Below are 23,330 nucleotides of genomic sequence, written 5' to 3'. Positions count from 1 at the left end.
TATGTCTTAATGTATGTAATATGTAAATAATATTAGTAAGTTGGCACTGTTATTTTATTCAATTCGCCGTAAAATTTTAGTACAGGTAATTTTAGTACCCGATATATACCTACTTATTTGCTATTAAATTTTAATTAACTAGTAAGAACAAAATATAAATTCGTTCTAAGTTGGTACGTAACATAATAGTATCTTTAAAGCATGTCCACGATAAATATCTAATATAACACGAAATGTGCAAGTTCTGCACTTTAAAAGAAGATGTCGACATTATAGTTATTTAATCTTTCCCATCCCTAATCACCATAGCAAACTAAAAATCGTTTGTTACAAGTCTTTTTCCACTACAGTAAAATTTCAGAGAAATTGTGAATAAAATCAGTGGGAAATCATCAAATCAATCATGCTAAGAGTTTCTTAAATCAATATGACTAGATTACATTTTTATTTAAAGCACATAGTTATTAGTTTAGAGATTTGAATAATACTTAACAATTATTTAAGTATTATTATTTAATTATTTATTTTAGTGTTACTAGTATTGAAGTAAATACAAGTTACATTCTTTTATTATGACGAGTCAGTCATTAATCATTATTCATTAGTACTTAATTTTGAATGCCGATAACAAGAACAATTTCACAGAATAATAAATTTTTGTTACAGGTAACATAATGCTTATAAATTTTATTATACTATCACAATCTAATACCTACTAGAAGTACCTATAGTGATGCGGAAAAGATAATTAGACGTAATTTACTGTGACTTTATCACACCAGTATCAGTCGTAGCAACAATATATGTCAAATGAATGTCAGTAAATTAATCAAGACGCTGAAGTTGATTTATAAATTAGCGTGTTATCTATCTGTTCTAGTTAGCTTAGAACTTGGAAAAGACCGCCTGGGTTGAATTTTGTCGAAATACTTTTATTTCTGTACTTTTAATATGAAAAACACTTTTGTTAAAAACAATAATTAAACGAAACAAAAGGAAAAATGTTTGACCTACTTCGCAAATCGCAATACAGAAGCACCCCTTACATCTTCATGGATCTTCGGTTGGTGGGGGCTGACAGAGATAAACGATGACAGCGCCCCTGGCGGCGGCGGGATGAGTTATTGCCGCCAATAGCGAGAGCGCGCCGGCGGCCATGTTTAATTTTTAGGGGTGCGTTACCCTTGCATCTGTTATTGAGGCATTCTTGATAGATTAAAAATAAGCAGCCATATTGGATATCATATTATCTTAGGGTCGGTTGCACCAACTTACTTTAACTATAACTGTAACTTTAACTATAACTACAGTGCAAAATGTCAAATCTTTGGTTAAGGACGCCATATTTAACGATAACCATAACCGCTCAAATTTACTTATATCGAATTTTTTTCGTGAAAATTTACAATGGATCACAGTGTTGTTAAAACAAACATTTTTCCTTACGATTTTTACGGATAATTCATATTTCATACTGTAGCTGAAGCTTTAACAAAAAAAATAAACGCAACAGACATTTGTCAAATTCCGTGGTCAAAGTTAAGTTAGCTTTAACTATAACCATAACTTTAACTTTAACCACGCCCTGGTGCAACCCACCCTTATTGTTATGTTTCTTTTGATTTGAAATGTTTAAACTTTAGAAGTTATGATAATTTAATGAAATTTGGCTATTGTCTTAAATTTTTAAAACTGTTAAGTATTTCCTAAACCTTTTTTTTAGAATACTAAAAGCTATAATTAGTCCTTATATCATTATTATGTTTCTATATTCATAAATAATCAAGATGCTCCTAGGACCCAACAAAAACCAAACATTTCCAAAAGTTTGTTTTCTTTTAAAAGTACAAACAACCATGCACACGGTGACCCTAAATTCCCCACATCGACCGTGTGCACCCCCGATATTAATAACCGCATAGTTGGGGGTCATTAATTAATAGGATAGTGGATAGGTCAATAATCCTAATATTTTAATAACTAGATATTGCCTGCAGCTTTGTTGTGCATCAATTCATTTAGCACATTTTTCTGCAACAAAATTATTCCTTAATCTACATGCGGGATACTGAATGGGGATTGTCCATTTTTTTTTAATTTTGCTCATTACAAAAACATTTCGAGGAATAAGGTCAGTGATCGTTTTTCTGTATATAAAAGAAAAAAATACCCATTAGTTACTTATATTTTTGAACAAATATGTTTAACCTTAGTTTGACCTTCAATGGCGTTAAATTAGCAATAAATTCGACCAACATTATGTTTCGAACTTTTGGTAAGCTTCTCGTATCAGCTTTCACATAATGAGAACTTGCATTTGACGAACCAGCCATTATAAATAAGATTGAAAGGAAATTTAAAACACTACAGAGGTCAATTAGCCGCCGATGATGACGTCAGAGCGAAACTTTAAAAATTTACTGAGAAAAAACTAGCCAATGAATTTCAAAATTATTTAATTTATATTCTTAAAATACCCTATTTTAACGAAAAAAATATAAAAAGTATATGTGATTTTTTTTGGACAATGCTCATTTAGGCGCTTAATGTTAAAAACAAAGGATAGATATACAGACACTTAAATATATTTTATAAGTTATGAGTATCAACTATGACATTAAATTTTGATAGAATTAACTGATTTATGACAGAACTACACAACGCCCGCGACTCCGTTGCGCCATAATTCGTTTATCGCGCGGGAACCGTACATTTTTTCGGGATAAGAGTATCCTATGTGCTTTCCCGGGACTCAAAGTATCTCCATGCCTAATTTCAGCAATTTCGGTTCAGCCTTAGGGCGTGAAGAGGTAACAGACAGACAGACACACTTTCGTATTTATAATATTAGTATAAGTATGGATGTGGATTAACTGATTGAAGAAATAATAATAAAAAATGTATATCTACACCAATGTAATAAAATTCTTAATGATATTTAATTTCATTTCTTGAACTTCATGTTAAAGTGTTGTGCCATATTATTGACTTACAACTCATGGTTTTGGCTTTAGAGTGACTAAAATGATTCAAAAGTCATTGACCCCGCACATGGCCACCGACTAGGGCGCCATCTTATTTCGAAACGTTGAACTATAATATTGCAGATGTTTAGTTATGTTAATTATGTTAATATTATTTAGTATTTCGATTATTGTGTAAAAAATAAAAATATGATTTCGATTCCTCACGACACTTAAATCAATACTTAAAATTTAATACAGACAAATTAATTGATATACAATACTTTAATGAATTTAAAACAGTGACATCTAGCGGCAGATAGAGTACCTAAGATCACAAAAAAACGAGCCATCGGACCAGTTTATAAATTACAGCGAAGGGATGCCAGACATATTTCATCGCAATTACTAAATATAATTGGCATGATTACATCATTTTTTTAGGCCACCTAGGTGCGCTTGTGTTGAGTTTGTAAGCATTCCTCGCCTTTATCAGATATAGCTGTTGTTCGCAACTTTGCAATGCATTAACTTTATAAACAACTAGCTGTCCCGGTGAACTTCGTGTCACTTAAAAACCTTTTCGAACTTCAAGGATTATTTTAAGACTAAAATTAGCAGAATCGGTTAAGCCGTTATCGAGTTATAGCGTTACTAACACAATTGGAAATCCATTTTTATATATAACTAGCTGTCCCGGTGAACTTCATGTCACTTTAAAACCTTCCCTGGACTTCTACGAATATTTTAAGACTAAAATCAGCCTAATCCGTTCAGCCGTTTTCGAGTTTTAGCGCGACTAACACATTTAAAAATCCATTTTTATATATTAGACTAGCTGTCCCGGTGAACTTCGTGTCACTTTAAAACCTTCTCTGCACTTCTACGAATATTTTAAGACTAAAATCAGCTCAATCCGTTCAGCCGTTTTCGAGTTTTAGCGCGACTAACACAATTGGAAATCCATTTTTATATAAGAAGATGATAAATAATTTTTCCCGTTCTTTTTTCTATTTTCTACTGTTCCTTCGCTTCTATTGGTCGCAGCGTGATATGATATAGCCTCAAGCCTTCCCCGTTAAATTAACTGTCCAACACAAAAAGATTTTTTCAATTCGAACAAGTAGTTCCTGATATTAGTGCGTTCAAACAAAATAACTCTTCAGCTTTATATTATTAAGTAAAGATAGGTTTAGCATTAAAGGTGAGCAGGGCGATATGACAATAGGACCTTGTTCCTAGATCGTGGTCCCGATTGTCTTTAAATAATCTAAGGGCCCGTAACCCGAGCGTTTAATCGATAGCTTACTTCTCAGGTCGGGTGCTTCTAAGTGCACGGTTTCTGTGTTTTTTGATAGCACTTTACTCATTAGTGCTTTTGATTGGCTGACGCAAAAATTAACCAATCAACATTTTAGGCTTCTTTAGTTTTCTTCTTCTTTAAAAATGGCCTTCCATAAGGAATAGCCTTCATTTGTTTTAAAAGGAGGAAAGTAAACTTATAACCTATCTGTGAATCATCACAGATTCTGATTGTTGAACTCAATTATGATTAAACAATCATGTTTAATCATAATTGAGTTCAACTAAGGGCCTGTTTCACCACTTTCTGATAAAGTTCCTAATAGACTTTTCACAACTTTTTTGACAGATTCTCCATACTTGATCTGTCAAGTTAATTGGTGGATAGCCTTATCAGGTAGTGGTGAGACAGGCCCTAAGACTTCAAAAACTTTAAAATAAAGTTGCAATTAGAGCTAAAGACATTCAAAACAATGTATCATACAATGGCAATTAAATGATTAAAGAGTTATCTTTAATCATTTAATTGCCATTGTTTGAATAGTTATATTCAAATATTTCAAACAGGTTGACGATACTTGAACAAAAACAGTACTGTTACATTGTTGCTGTTTATAAATAGTCAAATGACTACTGTATTTGGATTAATTACAATACAATTATTAGAATTCTTAGTACACCACAAACAACCCGTATGCGGTCAGCCCCTCTCTGGAATGTCCCCAATTATGTGAGGGTAAAAATTAATGAAGAAAGTTTCAATGGGATAAATTTTGATAACAATAATTTTACTTGGAGCTATTTACTTATTAGATAGGTTTAAGAACATAAGCGCATTACAATTTACTTATTAGAATTTGGGTATAATCACAAACACAAGCGCATTACAGTATTTTTTTTTGCCTGCCAACTGCCAAGGCTAGAGCTTTAGGGTTTTCAGCAGTAGATTAAAAGACAAATATTAAATATATTCGTTTAATATTAATTCAATCTAGGCTCACTAGCCTTACTCGTATCTACTACCGGTCAAAATACTATAACAACGTTTTTCTCTACCAGAACCGACTAACCGCGAAGATCACAAAAAGGTTGTTATTTGGTTTTAGTAGTTCAAAATTATTTTACCTTAACGTGATCTTTATTACAACGACATAAGTAACAATTTCACAGTAAAAAGGGATTATAACAATACAATTTCGGGTATCTTCAAAACCGCTGGTAAAAAGCCCTTACCCTTCCCTGCCTCAAGTTCAACTTTCCACTTGATTAGTTGTGGGGACTGGAAATGATTTAATGCTGCATGCTCTTTAGGTTGTAGAGAAGAGGCTTTAATCGATTTTTGTACGGTACGTATTAATATAATTATAGTTCGTTCGAAGTTCGAACTTATTTTAGCTCTTATCTACGAGTATATGAGATGTGAAACATTATATTATTATGTCTAAAATTCTTATTTAAAAAAAGGTACAACGTAAGAATTTTTTGTTAAAATACACACCACCTGATGGATTGTCTTACTCTGTTTCCTTGGCGTTGTATCCAGATTTTATTTATACTGACCTGTATATTGTATAAGGTACCTAGTCACGTAATAAAGTGTTAGCAATTTATTTCTCTAAACACTAGATTAACGTAACGGCGGTTTAAAGAGATATCGTGAGCTCGCCGCTGCGGCGTAAATAATTTTGGCGCGAACAAATGAGCCAGCTGATTAATGATTTACGTTGCAGGGTGGCGCTGCATACACGATTAATGAACTAGCTGTAATACCAAATTATACCACCAAATTAAAAACCGGGTAAGATTTTCATACGTGGGAGAGCCATACTTCAGCACGAATGGGCCGGCTCGACCGGAGAAATACCACGTTCTCACAGAAAACCGGCGTGAAACAGCGTTTGCGCTGTGTTTCGCCGAGTGAGTGAGTTTACCGGAGGCCCAATCCCCTACCCTAATCCCTTTCCTACCCTCAACTATTCCCTTCCCTTCCCTACCCTCCCCTATTACCCTATTCTCTCTTAAAAGGCCGGCAACGCACTTGCAGCTCTTCTGATGCTGCGAGTGTCCACGGGTGACGGAATTTGCTTTCCATTTCATTTTGCCCCCTTATTTCATTAAAAAAAGATCTATTCTTGGAAGAAAAACTATCAAACTTATTATTTTTTGTTACGATTTACCTAATCTTGTGTAATCGTAATAGCAAGTGTTAAACGTAATAAATAGAAGCTTAACTAGTTTTAAACAGATTTTAAGATGACGTTTAATAAACTGATACCGACTGTTTAGAGTTTGGACACTCAACTCACCCTCACTCACCCTCTAAAACAAACAAAATACTCTACATCAAATTATTTACAGTATAAATCAATAAGTAGCACTAGTTCGAAATCATTTTAGGCGGATTTCATTTTGGCCCTTACGTAGTAAACGCATTGCCAATAGGTCAGCTGTTACCGAGGGCTGTCCTCGAAAGGGTCGTTTGCTACGGTAGAGCTTTCTCATGATTTACCGTCCCCTTATTGATGCCCTTTTAATTCTATTCCCGCACAAGTGGACAATACACCGACGAATATTTTGCTATATTGCGTTTTGTTATCGATTGTACCTACGTCTGTTGGAAATTGTTTTAGTTTGAAATCATTCTTATTGGATTTTTGCAATAGAATAACTGAAGTAGATTTTTCAACCGAATTTCAAAAGTTTTTATTGAAAGTCATTTGAGGCAAATCGCAAAGAAAATTATTATTTTACAACACAGCATTTTAGCTCTATTCGAACATCACAAACGCAATGTTTATAAACTAGCCCTAAATAAACAGACGCTGTGACGTAAATTCGAAACGGAATAATAAAATTTGACAATAAATAAAGTTTTCTAAGCACCCAAGAAATATGTAGTAGCCGGATAAAATTGGCCACCATTTAGCATCGGAACCGATATCACAATACCGGGTGCCGGCCGATTTAAATTTATTTCGGACGTCGGTAACTTCCAATTTAAACCTCTTAATCCTCTATGATGTATGTCGGTATTCGGCGGGATTAAAAGTTCCACGGAAAATAACCGGGAAAACCTTTTCCGGGGTCGGATTGACCCGGCCCGGGATTAGACGGCCGGGATTGGATATACATAAATCGTGTACAAGGCTTTGGGGCGACGCAATTAAGGGCGATACGTCATCCCTGACAGACGGCTGTGCTAATCACGATACATAATTTCAGTATTAAAATTCAGCGGCGCGCGGGGATGGCGTCATAAATAATTCAATTTCATAGTAATAAAATACGCGTGACCGGCGCTCGGCGCGAAAACTTTTCAGCAATTACGGGTTGAATATAACAAAAAGCGTCTATCGATCCACGCGGGTCGCCCCGGCACACATAATTCATGCATCAGCTTGCGCGGAAGGGTTACCAACAGTACTACAGATTCGATGACTTATACTTTATGTACGTCCCGGCGCAGGACGCAGGAGATTCATTTGGCTGGAGGTGCAGTTCGTTTAGGATGCGCTTATGTTTATTATAAACATTTGAACGAGCTTCGCTTACAGACTATCGAAAATGGTACTTATGTTATATGTAAGTTACAAATTATAATTTATAACCGAGGACAGTTTCATTTATAATTTAAATATTGTGTAGGTACCTCGCTCATGACTTCTATGTATTCTATTATCAGACTTTGAACAAGAATACTTTCAATATTTTCATCAGCTCTCCACACACAGCATAGTATGGAGAGAGATTAATATTATGAGTTTTTGATAAGTTATTAATTCCTACAACATTAAAGTAATATTGTGTAGGTAATTTATCACAAGTAATAAATGGATTCATTACTACAACGATGAAAACAATAGATGTAATACATAAATTAAAAATGAATCCAGCATGCATCATTGAGTAAAAACAAACACTCGATTTCTATAATGTAGTTAATAAGCAATAAAGTTTTGTTCTTTACAAAGCTGATTAACCCTTACCTTCAAGCGATAATTGAATAAAGGTACCGTCTAGCCACATAGTTAACCCATAAATGACTGATTTATTGCAGTTTAATTACGGCAATTAGTCACGCCTCCCGTGCTACAATTCCCATTGACACGTATTGAAGCTGCGCTGGTCTAGCTAAAAACTAGATGCCGGCCCACATCGCATGACGATTGGCCATTACGATCGTCGTAAAAAATAATCGATTAACACTTCTCGCTTCTTGTTGTGTGATGATTTGTATTTATCGACGTCGATCAGATTATATTTCAATTAAAAAATATATTTAATAAAGTCCGTCTCCATATTAGCCGGCCGGATGTGACAGGCGAGCAGCCATTAAAATTAGGGTTGGGCACACAGCGCGCGACTAGGGCAGGGCCGGCCCCGTCCGCGCCCCGGCCCCCGGGGTTCGTGTTGAAAAAAAGAATAAATACAAAACAATAACACAATACGAAATATTATGAAGGTCGAATGAGGCTTAGGTAGATTTGGTCGTCATTCTCCGTCAGTTTTAATGGTTGCTTAGCAGGTATTTTAAATCAAAACCTTTTGGCAAAAAGGAAAATACAATTTACTTTATACCTATAATTATATAATTTACAACTGTTTTTATGTATTATTTTTGTTTTTCAATGAAAAAATTGATTAGTTAGAGATAACGCGAGAAACAGTTTTAATATGAATAATATAGTAGTAGTTTAACAAAATAATAATTCTAATACGGACATTTTATTTTAATTTTGATTTTTTTCTCAGAAATATAACATTGACTATTTTTATTATATTAATCCAATACAAAATTGTATCAAATTAGGTTATTTCTAGCGGAAATTAAAATGCAATTTTGGTTACCGTTACTAATTTAGACAGAAGCGGTATAGGATTCTCAATTAGGGGCCGAGCTGGGGCCCCGGCCAGGGCCGGGAGGGGCCGGGGCAGGGGCCGGCAAGGGGCCCTAATCTAAAAGCTGTCAGTTAACTGGCGGGCAGCTGTGGCGCCATTATGTACCTACCTTTACACGTAAATACAAGCAGGTACCTATTGTTTGTTGCGAATAGATTTTGGGATAGGAAAACGATTTCATAAGATTTGTTTTATATTTTTTATTATATAATTTGTGTATCACAGAGGATGAATTAGTATACTGAAGTCTGATACCTTACATCCGAAGCAAATTTCGATTTACAAGTGATTCGACGTCGATTTTGATTTAGCTTCGATCGTGATACGCTCTGAACGATCTCGATATGATCGAGAGTAGACGTCGGGCTTACTAAAATCGATTTGATTTGATTCTCGATTGAGTGACTTGTAGAGTATGAGACAGGCGACAGCGGATCGGTTTAGGTTTAGGTTTAAAGATTCTTTATTTCTCAAAAGATTATAAAATCACTTACGAGAAACACATTTTGTGACTTAAAAGTAATTAAAAATCTACGTATGCAGCGAGCGCATTTAGAATAAATACAACAAAAAGATTACACATAATAAATATTTAGTTTATTTAGAACAGAATCATTGCTTCTGTTCATATATTACATATACATATATTGATATGTGCACACTAAAATTCCCTGTAAATGTAATTTATAAATTTAAATAATTTATTACAAAAAATTAAATTCGCTTCCTAACAAAACTTCTATAATTTTATGCCTCATTATAAAATTGTCGTAAATCAACACATGATCTAAAAATGTCCTCTCTAATTAACAAACCAACGTTTTGAATTTGTGCTATACGTATCATTAGTATAATATTCGAAAAGAGAAGTGAAATTTATACTAGAAATAAATCACCTACCTACTCTGATAATGTTTTAAAACATCTAACTCACTGCGCCTACGCATCTCTAAATTTGAAATTCGAATGCGTAGCGTTTGAGCTGAAATAATTAGCATAAGGTTAACTAAGTTTGGGTTTCCATAGATGGTAAGTGTCTACTGTATATTTTACGACATAGTTTTATATGTTTCTCGGTTAACCGAATAATATGTCCGTATGTTTATCGATACGTAAACACATAAACTTGTCGAGAATAGCACCGAAATAAGATACCGCAATTCGGAGTTGACCATAAAAATAATTTGACTGCTCTATATATCTTAAGTTAGTATTTTTTTATTTAATTCAAGATTTTTCACGATAATTTGATAAATTATAAATTATAGATAATCCAAACTATTGCATAATATATAAAACTCTGAATTAAATATTTACTTCTAAGATATTTACGATATTGACATAGCCTCTTATTACATAGGTATTTAAAATGCTCAACAGATTTGAATGTAATTTAACCCACCAATATTTTATATTGCGGATTAGCAGGCTACCCTTAATCCGCGTACAATGTATTGTTCCCACGGGATAGATAGATTTTCGTTTCGCGCGAACAAAGTCACGAGAAAAGGTTTATTTACAAAATATAAGAGTGAACTCACAATACGTACTAAAAAAATTTACAATTTTTATTTTAGTGCACGTGACATTTTTTAGTGTTGTCCCCAATTTTTTTTCTGGGATGTCCCCAGTTTATTTTAATGTATCAACGAGTAATTCGATATATTATTTATTAAATATGCTATTGTCCGAGTTTCAAAGATTTATAGCGTGGAGTAAAGACGGAACAACAAAACCTAATTCAGGGACCGGTTTCGACACGGCTCGCCTCGAAGGGACACTTTATCAATTTTAAATAAACCGATTATGCAAAATAGGATTTATTCCCATCGATAAAAACTACTTGGTTTAGAATTTTTCAAACTAAAATGTTTTTTGAGTTTCGTAGCACTTTCGTAGAGGCTTCGTAGATATGACGTAGCATGTCGTTACTCATTAAAATTACTGTAATTAAGACAAAATATGCATAAACTTTGGTATTATAATTAAACACGGATATTTTTTTCTAATTTTATTGACTTTTTGTTATTTGGTATGATTTCAAACGCGTTTGAAAAGATGTTAAGCAAATATGTTAACGAATCAAAGCGTTTGAAAGTTACGTGACTATTTAATAATAATAATAATAATAATAATAATAATTTATTTGCAGAAAGAAGTACAAGAAGTTGTCGAATTATTAAACATGGTTCACTCTTTCTACCTATAGTATTTAGGCATGCAAAATGCTATTCTCTACCTCCTCTTCAAAAAGATCACAAAAAACCTTTTTCATTAATAAACAATGCTCAAATGTTCCAAAGATAGCTTTCTAAATAACAATATTCGACGTTAATATTGTCATTTAAATTACGAAGTCTCTTAGAAATTACAATTCGAAATGCAAGTTTTTGCGTTCACAAGTTCGAAAAGAGTTTCATTATTCACGTTGTTAGTTTTTATTTCACTTAGAATTTCTTCCGAGATTTCTATAGAGACTAAAAAGTGAACAATAGAGAAAAAATCACAAGGCTACGTTCGAAGGACGGGCTCAAATGAAAGAACTTTGTAAAAAGTTTGACACATTTTTAGAAACATCAGGCACGCAATGTTCGCTCGCGCGGACCGATCGTAAATTTTCTGTAGCGTCAGAATGAAAAAGGGGACATCATTGTTGAAAGTTTTTAAGCGAATTCTGTGATTTCGAACGTTAACCGCACTGAATATGCATAATGATAATAAAATCAACATTTTCATGTACCGAATGTAATTTACGCGAGTGTTTATGTTGTGTAAAAATTTATCGACGGTTTTTGTAATCCGTTTACTTCCCTAGTAGATCCAGCTAGGATATCCGTGCGATTTCTTTAGGCGAGGTCTGTTATTGCGAGCGCGCGCTCTCCCCTATATATTTCCTGCGCGGATAACAGAAAGAATCGAGCGTCTTTCTGTAAAGGAACGATAAGAATTTCATTTCCCCGCGGCTGAGAAAGCCTTCGCTATCTGAGGAAGTCGCTGACAAAAATACCTAAGTGATAAAAGTTCTGAATTCAGTTTGAGTGCGGTAAATATTTCTCACAGGATTTCTGGATTATATAAAGTGCTTTTGTGTAGTTTTGTTACGTAAAACAAAATTAATGTAACATTTTATTATAATGCATACATTTTACATAAATTATACCAAATTGACGTCAAGTGTTTTTAGATATTATAAGTATGTATTTACCGAACCTTAGCAAATTTAAGGATTCTAGACAAATACGTTTTATTAAAATCTCTATTTTAAATAACTGTCACACTTCGTCTTTGATGTTAACATTATTTTATCATTAGCAGGAGAATATTATAATAGATATTGTGTAGTATGAACAATGAATATCAAAATACGAATGAACCTTTTTCGCAGAATATAACGCATTGGAAGCCGCTTTTATATTATAAATTCCAAAAAGCTAGGTCAAAGTTTTGTCCGAACATTTTGTAAAAAACTGTTTATCCCTTCACGCGATCATTCAAAAATTTATCTTATGTCTCTCATGATAGAGTTAGCAATTGCATGACCGGCCTACGGGAGGTTTCGCTTTAGGCTCTCAGATTCTGGATGACATCTTTTATCTTGATACATTCCAACCAGATCCCTTAAGTTTGACTTATATCTTGCTATATGTTGCCCGCAACTTTGTTCGCCCAGAAATTCGCATATAGAGCGCAGGAACCGTACATAATTGTAATATTTTGCCGATAATAAAAACTATTAATATGTCCCGGGACTGAAAAGTACCTCCATGCCAAATTTCAGCAAAACATATTCAAATTCGTTCTAAAACGTTTATGGTAATATACAAATAGGTAGGAAGACAGATGACCGGACAAATAGACGCAATGTTTTAGTTTTTAATTTAAATATATATAATATGAATATTGAATATATATGTGTTGTATAATTAAAAAGTACATTCCTAAAAAAACAGGAGTATATTTTGTAGATCTACCGACTACCATGTAGGTATATTGCGCACTATAATAGTCCTAATTCTACGCGACTTGCTTACGTTACCTCGACGTAGCAATTACGATTGGTTTATATTTTAAAAATTATAAAAATATTATATAATTTGATTAAATTTTAAAGTACTTACTTAATATTGTTGATACCTGTAGTAGGTACTGAACACTGCATATAGAATCCATATTTAATGTTAAAAATTGTAGTTTGGACCTAGTCCCTTTATTTTAATGACTACTTTACATTTCTTTAAATACAAAAAATATTTGTACAACGTCATAATTTCAATGAAAAATCAAAAGAAATAATTCGCAAGTAAATAATATAATATTATGTAATAGTGTTAATACTTACGACAGTAAGAAATCCTTTAGTTAATAGTCGATCACAAATGCACTTTAACACTACCTAATAATCTGTATCACAAAACACAACTAGTGTTATAATCTTCCTATTAGACCACTATAAAATAATTATTGTAGTGCGTATCCATTAAATGTTCACCTGTCGAATACGTATGGTCTATACAAATCCTTATTTAAAACTGACAATGTTGTGCATAATAAAACAGCGAGTCAACCTAACACAGAGTGGGCATCTGCCGGTCGCATAAAACCTCCCCGATAATACGCGCCGATGACGTATTGTGTTTTTTCAACACAACTCTACCATATCAAAACACCAACTCGACTGCACAAAAAAGTCCCGAGGTAGGGGAATATTTCGTAAGCCATCGCGGAGTATACAAAACTTTTGACACGAGCTGTAGTGCGCTTGGGCAAAGTCTATTTTAGTGGCGCGAGACGGGGATACCGCGAGGGCGTCTAATGCCGCGCGTTAGAGCGAGATAGATAGACGATTCTGAATCGCATCTAATTAAAGTTTGGGGGACCGAAGCTAGCGGAGGTGTTGGGCTTTCGGAGCGGACCGCTCCCAAATCAAATGCGATGAGTAATATTATTTATAATTTTCTACCTGTCGGCATACGGAAGATAAGGTTTGACAAGAAAAAATGAGTGGGAACTATTATGTAATTTATTATATTTTTTTGGATGATTCGGTTGTAATTCTTAAATTATTTTGAAAACATTTGGGGCGAAGAATATTTCTAATTTGTAGGTGAATTGAAAACCTTTCTGTATTATTAGTAGCTTGTAATAACAGGATATTAAAAAAAAACAAGATTATATTTTGCAAATATGATATTGTAATAGTATAAATAATTTATAAAGTCCAAATATCCGTTCCTTTGCTACATAGGTAATATTCGATATAAAATAATTGATAAAGATAGGAGACGGTTAACTTATAAGTTATAACATACAATCAAGTTCTATTATTTAAATCACTATTAGCCTCGGGCATCAATTACTTAGAACTTAGATGCATGGAATATACTAGGAAATCGTTTGTTTGAAAATTGCCCAGCGATTCGCGTTACAGAATTGAACCTTACCGACAAATCGACCAAAACGAAAATTACCCGTAACTCGACTCGATTCGAAAATTACATCGTCGCGAGGTCGAGTTTAATGAAGACGTTAAGTCGAATCACGCCCGCCTTTTAATGCGGTGTTTACATTGACTTTTATGACAAAATAATTTTATTGCCCTTTAATTTGTAATGTTTATGGGCAATGGCATTATTTATCACAATGAGTAAATATAGACATTAAAATAATAGTTTTATGGGCCGTAGATAAAGTTAATTAAATTATTATCTATAGTTAGCTACCGATGTGAGAAGATTTAATGGCATTTTTATGTTTTTTTTTTATTATTGGTGGGCTTATTTGTTGTAACTTGTACTAAATAGGTAATCAATTAAAAATATTTTTTGGGTTTTATGAACTGTCGTTACTCGTTACTATTAAAAGTTCGCTCTACGACTTCTACGATCGCTGGAGTAAACTTACTCTGGAATGGAGACCAAGGCTGGGAAATCGGGGTGTAGGTCGACCTCCAACTAGGTGGGACGACGATCTCCGCTTACTTGCAGGCCCATGTTGGATGCGAGTAGCAGGAGATCGGTCATCTTGGCGTTCATTGAGAGAGGCCTATGTCCAGCAGTGGACGACTATAGGTTGATATGATTAAAAGTTATGAAAGCACTTGACAATATTCGTTATGGAAAATGTAGAGTCCGTCTTTAATTCCTTTCCCTACCTATATTTTTGACGTAATTCATTATTTATTTTTTAAACCTTTCCAGGAGGGCTCGTAAATCTGTAAAAATAGTGCCAAGATAATCAACTTGAGTAATTAAATGTAAGTGACATAAACACGAAGCTATCTCGCAATCGAGAAGCGAGTGAGAAATGACAAACTGCGCCAGGCGCAGAGATATACTTTAAAAGTGTATAATTTCAAGGGAACATCGTTATCTTGGGAGAATATTCTGCATAATAAAAATACTAATGACGAATGTTCAGCATATTTCACGAGATAAATAAATCTCTTGCACTAGCAATTAAAGGGAATATTTTGTAAAGCTATTTCTGATTTATGTTTGTGTTCGTTTTAATTTAATTCATTTCATTCTTAAGTAAATTAAACTTATTTTTAAATTTATGTTTTACGATTTTATTTATAGAGCTTTAATGTTTTTGCCTTTAGCGTCTGAGTAATCGTTTACACTATCAATTATTATGTACGTAATAATTTACAGTACGCGTAGGTACTTTTTAAAAATTCAACAAATGAAAAATGCACAGTTGGAAATAATTCGTCAAGAAAGCAGAGCTGTACTGTACTTATTTTGAATTCAGTAAAATTTATGCAACTTGAATATACGAATTAAGCTTTAAAGATAAGTCGAAACATGTTTTAATATAATGAAATGTTGCAGTGATATAATCAATGAACATTTCTTGATGAAGATAATAATATTCAGAACGGGTTTAGTCTTATTTTTATTGACATACGAGATTTATGTATTTGCAATTCCAATATAAATATCGAATGGTTTTATATTACAGAATGAGATACTGTATGTTCTTAATATGATAATAATAAAATTGATGCACATTAATTTTGAACTCATTAGTAAGTATTATAATTAATCATTATAATATTATCAAATTTCACATCCATGTTGAGTATAAGGCACAAAAACTATGAGTTAACTAGACAGCCATTAAAATTTACAGGCAGTTTGCCACGTCATTCAAGAGCAGTTCTAATACCGCACTAATCTTAACGGCCTTTTTAAAACTAATAAAAGAGGTCTTAAAATAGCCACCGAAACTCGAGTGTAAATTTATCTTTCGTAAACAAGGGGTACGGGTGATGGATCAATTTCGACTGTAAAAATATATCGAACTGAATACAGATGTATCGGCTTAACGTTATGGGTGTAAATGATTTTTATGAGCAATAACCACTTAAGGGGTTAATGAAAGAGTTAATATTTTAGGAGGTAATCCTTCTGGTTTTGGAGTTCAATTTTCTTGACAAGGTTTTTAAAGAGATATTATTTTTTTATGAAAGAGACGTACCTCATCGTTGTTTTGGTTGTTCTGTCTGTGGTTTGTCCAATCAAAGGGTACACGTTTTTAATCAAACGGGTTAACATATTTGATCGGAAACAGTTTAATAACTTCATTGAGATATAACTTTGCTAATAACTCAGTCCCCGGGCCCGCGGTGTTGCAATGGCTTTATAATTCTGCACTGATTACAAAGGGAGCCGGCGGCCGCAATTTCGTCTTGTACCGATCGTGCTGTACATAAATTATCAGTTATTGATGAAGACGTGTATTCGATACCGAACAACAATTATTTCATATCGATTTTTCACATGAACAACGTATCTCATTCGCGGACCGCAGACGCATAATACGTATTAATAATCCATAAGCGTCACGAAAATGTGTCGCATACTTCTCAAAGACATACCATATCATTTTTTCTGACGCTACATCGCCCAATTGTCCTCGCGTCATCTTTTGCACGTCGAATCACATTTGAAATGTGCTTTTTGCGCCCTCGCAACCTGTTTCACCTAATTTCGATGGAAATACTGCGGCGGGACAAATGAGATTAATTGCGGGCGGTTTCGGCCCCATAATTAGCTTAAAACTTTCCTCACATCTCCGGTTATTAAGACGCGACAAATATTTTTTGTCACGCGGCGCGGCTCGTAATAAGTTCATTATTGACACCGCAATTAGGTTCGTATTCTGCTCCGATTTAAAAAATAACCGACCGAACTAAAGGTCGGTATTGATTTACGACTCTCGCGCCACTTTAAATAAAACTCGCCGTGAGCTTTCAACGTCTACGAGCGAAAGTCACGATTGTAATTTTAAAGCGATACGCTTTGATGCCTCGTCTATAGCTAGATATTGTCATAAAAATTGTACTTTTAATGCGTCTCGTATCGAGATGTACCCATTCAAGTGTATATGTGATGCGCCGACAGGCTCGGCACTTATGTTTTCTAACCCACATGGGAACGAATACATCTGTCAGTTCGTCCAGACTCCGCCGGCACGCTCTCATTCATATGTTAGTGTAGATACGAAGGGCCGAAGACAACTCGAGACTGTTGAAATCCGAAGCTAATAGGAGGACGGCTTTCGACCGGCTTTCTAGATTATAGTGTGCTCGGAATAAATTTATCAATTGAATTAAACTTTTAACTGTACACTGACAGTCACATGTCGTTAACGCGGCTCAATGTTTTAGACCTTACTAAGGCCGCCGTCGATCACAAGGCTGAAGGCAATTTGGAAAGCTACGTAGCCTTATATAATATTTTTACTGTTAAACTGTTAGATAAGATGCTAGGTACCGTACCGTACAAAGTAGTGTGGTTTCATGCATGTGTGTGCGTAAGTGTCTTAGTTACAAATGCGTATAAATAATAATTGTTAGAATGAAAACTTGTTTAGCCACGTTGTGCACTTTGTGTGATTATTAAAAAATGTAAAACAGCCGGGACGCAGTAGACATGGCCTGATGAAAAATTCGTAGGACGCAGATAGAATAATAGACTGCAAGCGCGGCCTAGGAGTGAAACTACAGCGAAAATCTATCGTTTTCATTTCTGCCGACAATCCGGTTCGAACGGTTGTTTTTCTAAGCATTCTAGACAATTTTTTCCTATGTATCATGGGTACGCGACGTGACGAGCGGCGAAAATTCCCCACATCAAGTATTCGAGGTGCGCTGCGGCGAGCCAGTGAATAACAATCGACGTTGGCAGTGCGCCTGATCATCAAGTAATATGTTCCTGTTTTCTTATTATCTACGAACAGTTAGCTTATCCTTTATTCAAAAGACTAACTGGACCCTATAAGGGTATGCGCCTCTATGGAATATAAATATGTGTGTTATTATGTAACTGTTTTGTCTAGATAGTAGACGTTGAAGACATTGAGCCCCTCATTAATAAAAATACTTCACAGCGCATTTGCTTACAGGATCTGCCTTTCGTTGACCGGCATACCGATAGTCACGGCATATTATGACAGTCAAAAGCAGATATTAAATAGTTATCTATCCATACCTACTATTTACTAATATTATAATTGGGAAAGTGAGTCTGTCTGTCTATGTTACCTCTTCACGCCCAAACCGCTGAATCTATTTCGCTTTGTATGGAGATTCTTTGAATCCCGGGAAAGGGCACAGGTCACTTTTTATCCCAAAAAAATGTACAGTTTTATAAGCAAGGGCTTTAGAGGTTAATAAGTAACAGTTTGATGTTTGATATCGATTTTCATCAGGTATCATCTCAGCTACCCAAAGTTTTGGCTCCATATTAAATGGATACGGGCACAATGGTCTTGGCAGTTGGCAATGGTAGTGAGTTGACAATGAGTTGACATGTTGGCAGTGAGATGCGTGTCCGGTACGTGTGACGCGGGAAGCTGGGAACGTACGAAACTGTATTATTTATAGAACGCCGGCTGTATGATAGACACCATAATGATTAAGTTTAGACAATCGAAGCGGAGATGAAATAATTGCTGTAAAACGCATATATGGTGGAACAAAGGGCTATGGAAATAGATCTACCCTACGTATACATTTCTAAATACATTGGTAGAAATAGTGATGAGCAAAATTGGTCTTGCAGCCTTAGTCTTGATTTTGCAAGCAAGACCGAGACCAAGACTATCCTAAAACTAGAAAAACCAAGACAAGGTATACCTTGTATATCGCGATTCGCAGCACATTGCGAACTTACCATAAGCATACTGCATACAATATTAATGTTATATTCCAATATAGGGGTTGTGTTTACAATGTTTTAAAATTAATTGTAATCTAATCATGGTCCTTAAAGAAGGAACACCTTTGCTTTTCGACCTTTCCTCTATGCTAAACATCGAAATCGGAAGATGCTATTTAACTTAACTATAATTGAAACCCGACGCTAGGATATTACAAAGTAACTTAATAATCTGTAGTAATACGGTGGAAATCTTATTTGTATAAAGTATTCGCACAGCATCTAATTGAGGAGGTTGTTCTGCGATGAGGCGTGTTCGGAATGTATAATTCTGTATCATTGTTGCCTCACTTTATTTATTGCTCCGACACAAAACTGTTTGATCTTAGAGTACTGTTTTTCTTTATTATAATTTATGTTGTATCAAAATGGAATTAATTTTTTGTATCTCTTCTGAGCCAAGTGTTTGGTCCACTTAAAAGTCCCTCTTGACTGGTGAAGCCAGCTTAACTTAATGATGAAAATATCGAGGTACAAAATTGTACACAATTTTTTTTATTTTGTGTGAAGTTTTGTGCCTTGAATCGTTGATTCTACTCAAAATGTTGTCATATGCAAAGCCTAACTATACTTTAAAGTATTTTTTTTACTCTACATAACGGCCAGAACAGTTAATATTTTAAGCAGTACGTGGTTAAATCGTAACAAATCACAGGCGAGCTTGCATCGCGCATTTTTCATTCGGGGCAGGTAATTTTAATGCATATTTAATGGACAATTCTTGGCTTCAAATTCACTAAGATAAGGTACTGTTATAATGCATGCAGCTTGCCTCTGTATTATTTATCGTGTGATTTTTGGCAACGGAACGTTAGTCCGTTACTTGGCTTGGCTAAATGTGCAATCTTCATAATGCATGTACTTTTGCAGAACATCGCTTGCGGCCTGTTTTTTGATAAATATATCCATGCCATTATGTACTCTAGAGTCTATCGTTATATAATTCGCATACAATGTAATTTGTCAGTCCAGGGTCTAGAGTCTAGACCATGGACTGACAAATTACATTGCACGCGAATTATAATCGTTATAATATTATGCTTATAAGTTTTTAATGGAGTTCCGAGAAAGATACTTGTTGTAACATCTTGCGCACAGGAATTCGGTTGAACCATTTTTTTCGAGATGAACTATAATTTACCAGCACTCAAATATCTGCATCAAAATCTATTTAGCGGTAAATACGTTAAGAGGCAAGATACATTCGAATGAAAACTTTAGTAAGGATTGACACGATTTCTTTCTAATTTTGAATGTTAAGAACGCGACACATATAAAAAGCCATGTAAAGAAAACAAGTCGGTGTCAAAAATACCACCGCAATCTAAAAAGCCAAAAGTGAACTTACCACAAATTGATTACTATATAAAGTCACAATTAAATGCTCCAAATGAACACGTCAAAGTGACACGTCTCGCGGATTAATTACACAAAAAGTTTTTCACCCAATTAAATCTCGTGGCGTACCTGAAAATAAACAAAAAAATGTTAATTAAGCTTAAAGCCTCATGTGTAAAAATTGTATAAATCATGGAGTGAAAACTGTCCGGGTCACGCCATGAATAATTCCGGCTGAGCCTTAATTGAGAGAACATTAAGATATGTACGAGCTGAGGCGTGTGAAGTTTTTACTTAGCCTTATCTGTGAGTTTCAATCTATGATTCTATGTACTAAGGGCTTGTTTACATTGAGTATTAAATGCATCGAGTATGAAAGATCTGTTTTCTTTTGTATATTTTATAGTCTATTTGCGTTTGGTATTGTGTCATTAATCGTCATTACCTTAAAATACTTTACTTAGTAGGTACCTATACAAATTAATAATATTATGTTTCAGGTTATTCGCTTTCGAATTTCTTAGTAAAAAAAAAAATTTTACACAAAACTGCTCACGCATTTCGAACCCCCTATATATACCGAGAAAATCCTCAAGATTTATATATTTGTCTACGCAATCATGCGGCTGTTTCTGGACGAGTATCGTTTCGCGCCAACCACAATAAAGAGGTGACGGTTCAAGATTTATTCACTTTGATTTATGCGAGCCCCGAAACACCGAACTAAGCACCGCCTACGAGGTCAGATAAATCATACGACAACTCAAAAATGCCAACTTCAAAACATGTTTGCCCGGCCAGTACACGCACGGAAAGACAAGAAAAACAAACGTAAAAAATAAATTACTTTTGTATACCTCCTTTCTTTCCCGTCGCTGGACGCCGAACGGAGCATAAATCACAGAAAGATAAGCATAAAAAGATTGTATAAGGTGGGTACACAGTAGAACTAAACTTTTCGTATTTCGTTATCTAACGTCAAACATACCTCCATAAAAAATGTTAACCTTTTTACTAGAACTTCTAGTTCTAGGAAGTGGAATAGAATACGATGTAACCGTACGTAATAAAACGCATAAATTAGAAACATTATGTATAGTAATCCTGGGGGGTGAGCCAAAATTTTTTCGTTTTCGCTTCGTTATTGAATCGCCGATGAAAAAGTATGGTATTGATATAAGCGTTTGTTAATATGACGTTGACGTTCGACTCGTCTTATGTCAATTCTATACATTTTGATCGGCGATTCTATAACGAAGCGAAAACGAAAAAGTTTCGGCTAAATGGCCTGTAAACTTTGTAATGTAAAGAAATTATCCTTAGTCACATCTTTAAAGCTTCAAAAGCTCAGCTTGTCGCTCGAACTGAAAATTTGATGAAAAGCTCAAGGGCAAGGGCAAGGGAAAATTTGATGAAAAGTCTTACGTATACCTTATGTAAAATGCTGTATAGTGTATACATAAGTACGCAGTATCGTTGCAAAGCACATAAATATGAAGTATTTTCTTGTAAAGCAAGGAAAATGAGAAATACTGTAATGTGCTCTACCGTCATACCCGGTAAGTTTGATATAAAATCCTAAATCACCGGGTGACCTGCGCGTTTAACAAATAGCTACCGTGTACCGCCACATGAGGGGCCATTTGTCAGGCGATATACAGGCGCCTACCGAGCAATTAGATTTGTTAGCTTGTACCCGAGGAGTTTCATCACGCCCCCGCTCAACAACAGATGCTTGGACTAATAACCTCTCGAAGTTTCCCCAGCCTCCCGACCCGGCCCCCACCCTCCCCGACCCAACTAAGATAGATTGCGCCACCATTCTTGCAATTTTCCTGTCGTATCTTGCCTCGTAAATTCCTCTTGATATATTGGTTCGGATCTCGCGATGCGACCGGGAGTATACTCGAAATATGATAAGAGTTATTTATTATTGTTTTTATTGGTTTTTCTATGGACGATTTTCGAAGGAATCCTCTGTGGTGTACTAATGCCTAACGATATTCGTAGCCTCGTGATATACCTACTACCTAATACTTTATCTTAACCTAAAAGAGCTTAGTGTGGAGTAATAAATTACGTGATTCATTAGGTATGTGAAAACAAACACTTGATTTATGTGTATACGAAAGCAGATTAATCGTTATAACGCATCGGAATAACACTTCGAGTGAAAACAACGTTTTAATGTAGCTTATACATCAAAAATGATCCAAAATCTTCATTAATTTGAACTCAGATTAAAAACACTCGAGGCCATTTCGTAGCAGAAGGCGCCCGAATTTCCATATTCTAAGTGTAATAAATTAATATTTCCGGATGGCAATTATATTGGGGCTCACATTTTACTTATACTGATGAATTTAAATTGTACGCTGTAAAAGGGGCACAGAATATGCTTTGCCAAAAACTTTAAATGTCTCAAATATCCTGTTTCACTAGAAAACAATCCATTTATATTTTACACAATTTTAATGTATGAAAAACAAACAATTTGAGGGCAACTTTCTAGGTTTAATAATGATCTTATAGGTTACATATTAGCAATTACTAAATTTGTGAGAAAACAACGGAATGCATCAACCGAACATTACCTAAGAAC

The 23,330-nt window shown here is 34.7% G+C and overlaps 1 protein-coding gene across 3 annotated transcripts in view; it reads right to left on the bottom strand.

Annotated features, from left to right (window-relative positions):
* LOC121740528 (homeotic protein antennapedia-like) overlaps positions 1–23,330 on the bottom strand; it is a 194,986-nt gene that overhangs the window by 130,549 nt on the left and 41,107 nt on the right. The window contains exon 1 of one of the 3 annotated variants that reach the window (XM_042133266.1): positions 13,504–13,821. The exons of the other annotated variants lie outside the window; for them this stretch is intronic. The gene's annotated coding sequence lies outside the window, so the exon portion shown is untranslated. Of the gene's footprint in view, positions 1–13,503; positions 13,822–23,330 lie in introns of those variants that run through there. 3 annotated transcript variants of the gene reach the window in all.

Source organism: Aricia agestis, chromosome 3, assembly GCF_905147365.1.
Source record: "Aricia agestis chromosome 3, ilAriAges1.1, whole genome shotgun sequence".
Classification (NCBI taxonomy): Eukaryota; Metazoa; Arthropoda; class Insecta; order Lepidoptera; family Lycaenidae; genus Aricia; species Aricia agestis.
The sequence above is the reverse complement of the archived record's forward strand: the minus strand, read 5'-3'. Positions and strand labels throughout refer to the sequence as shown.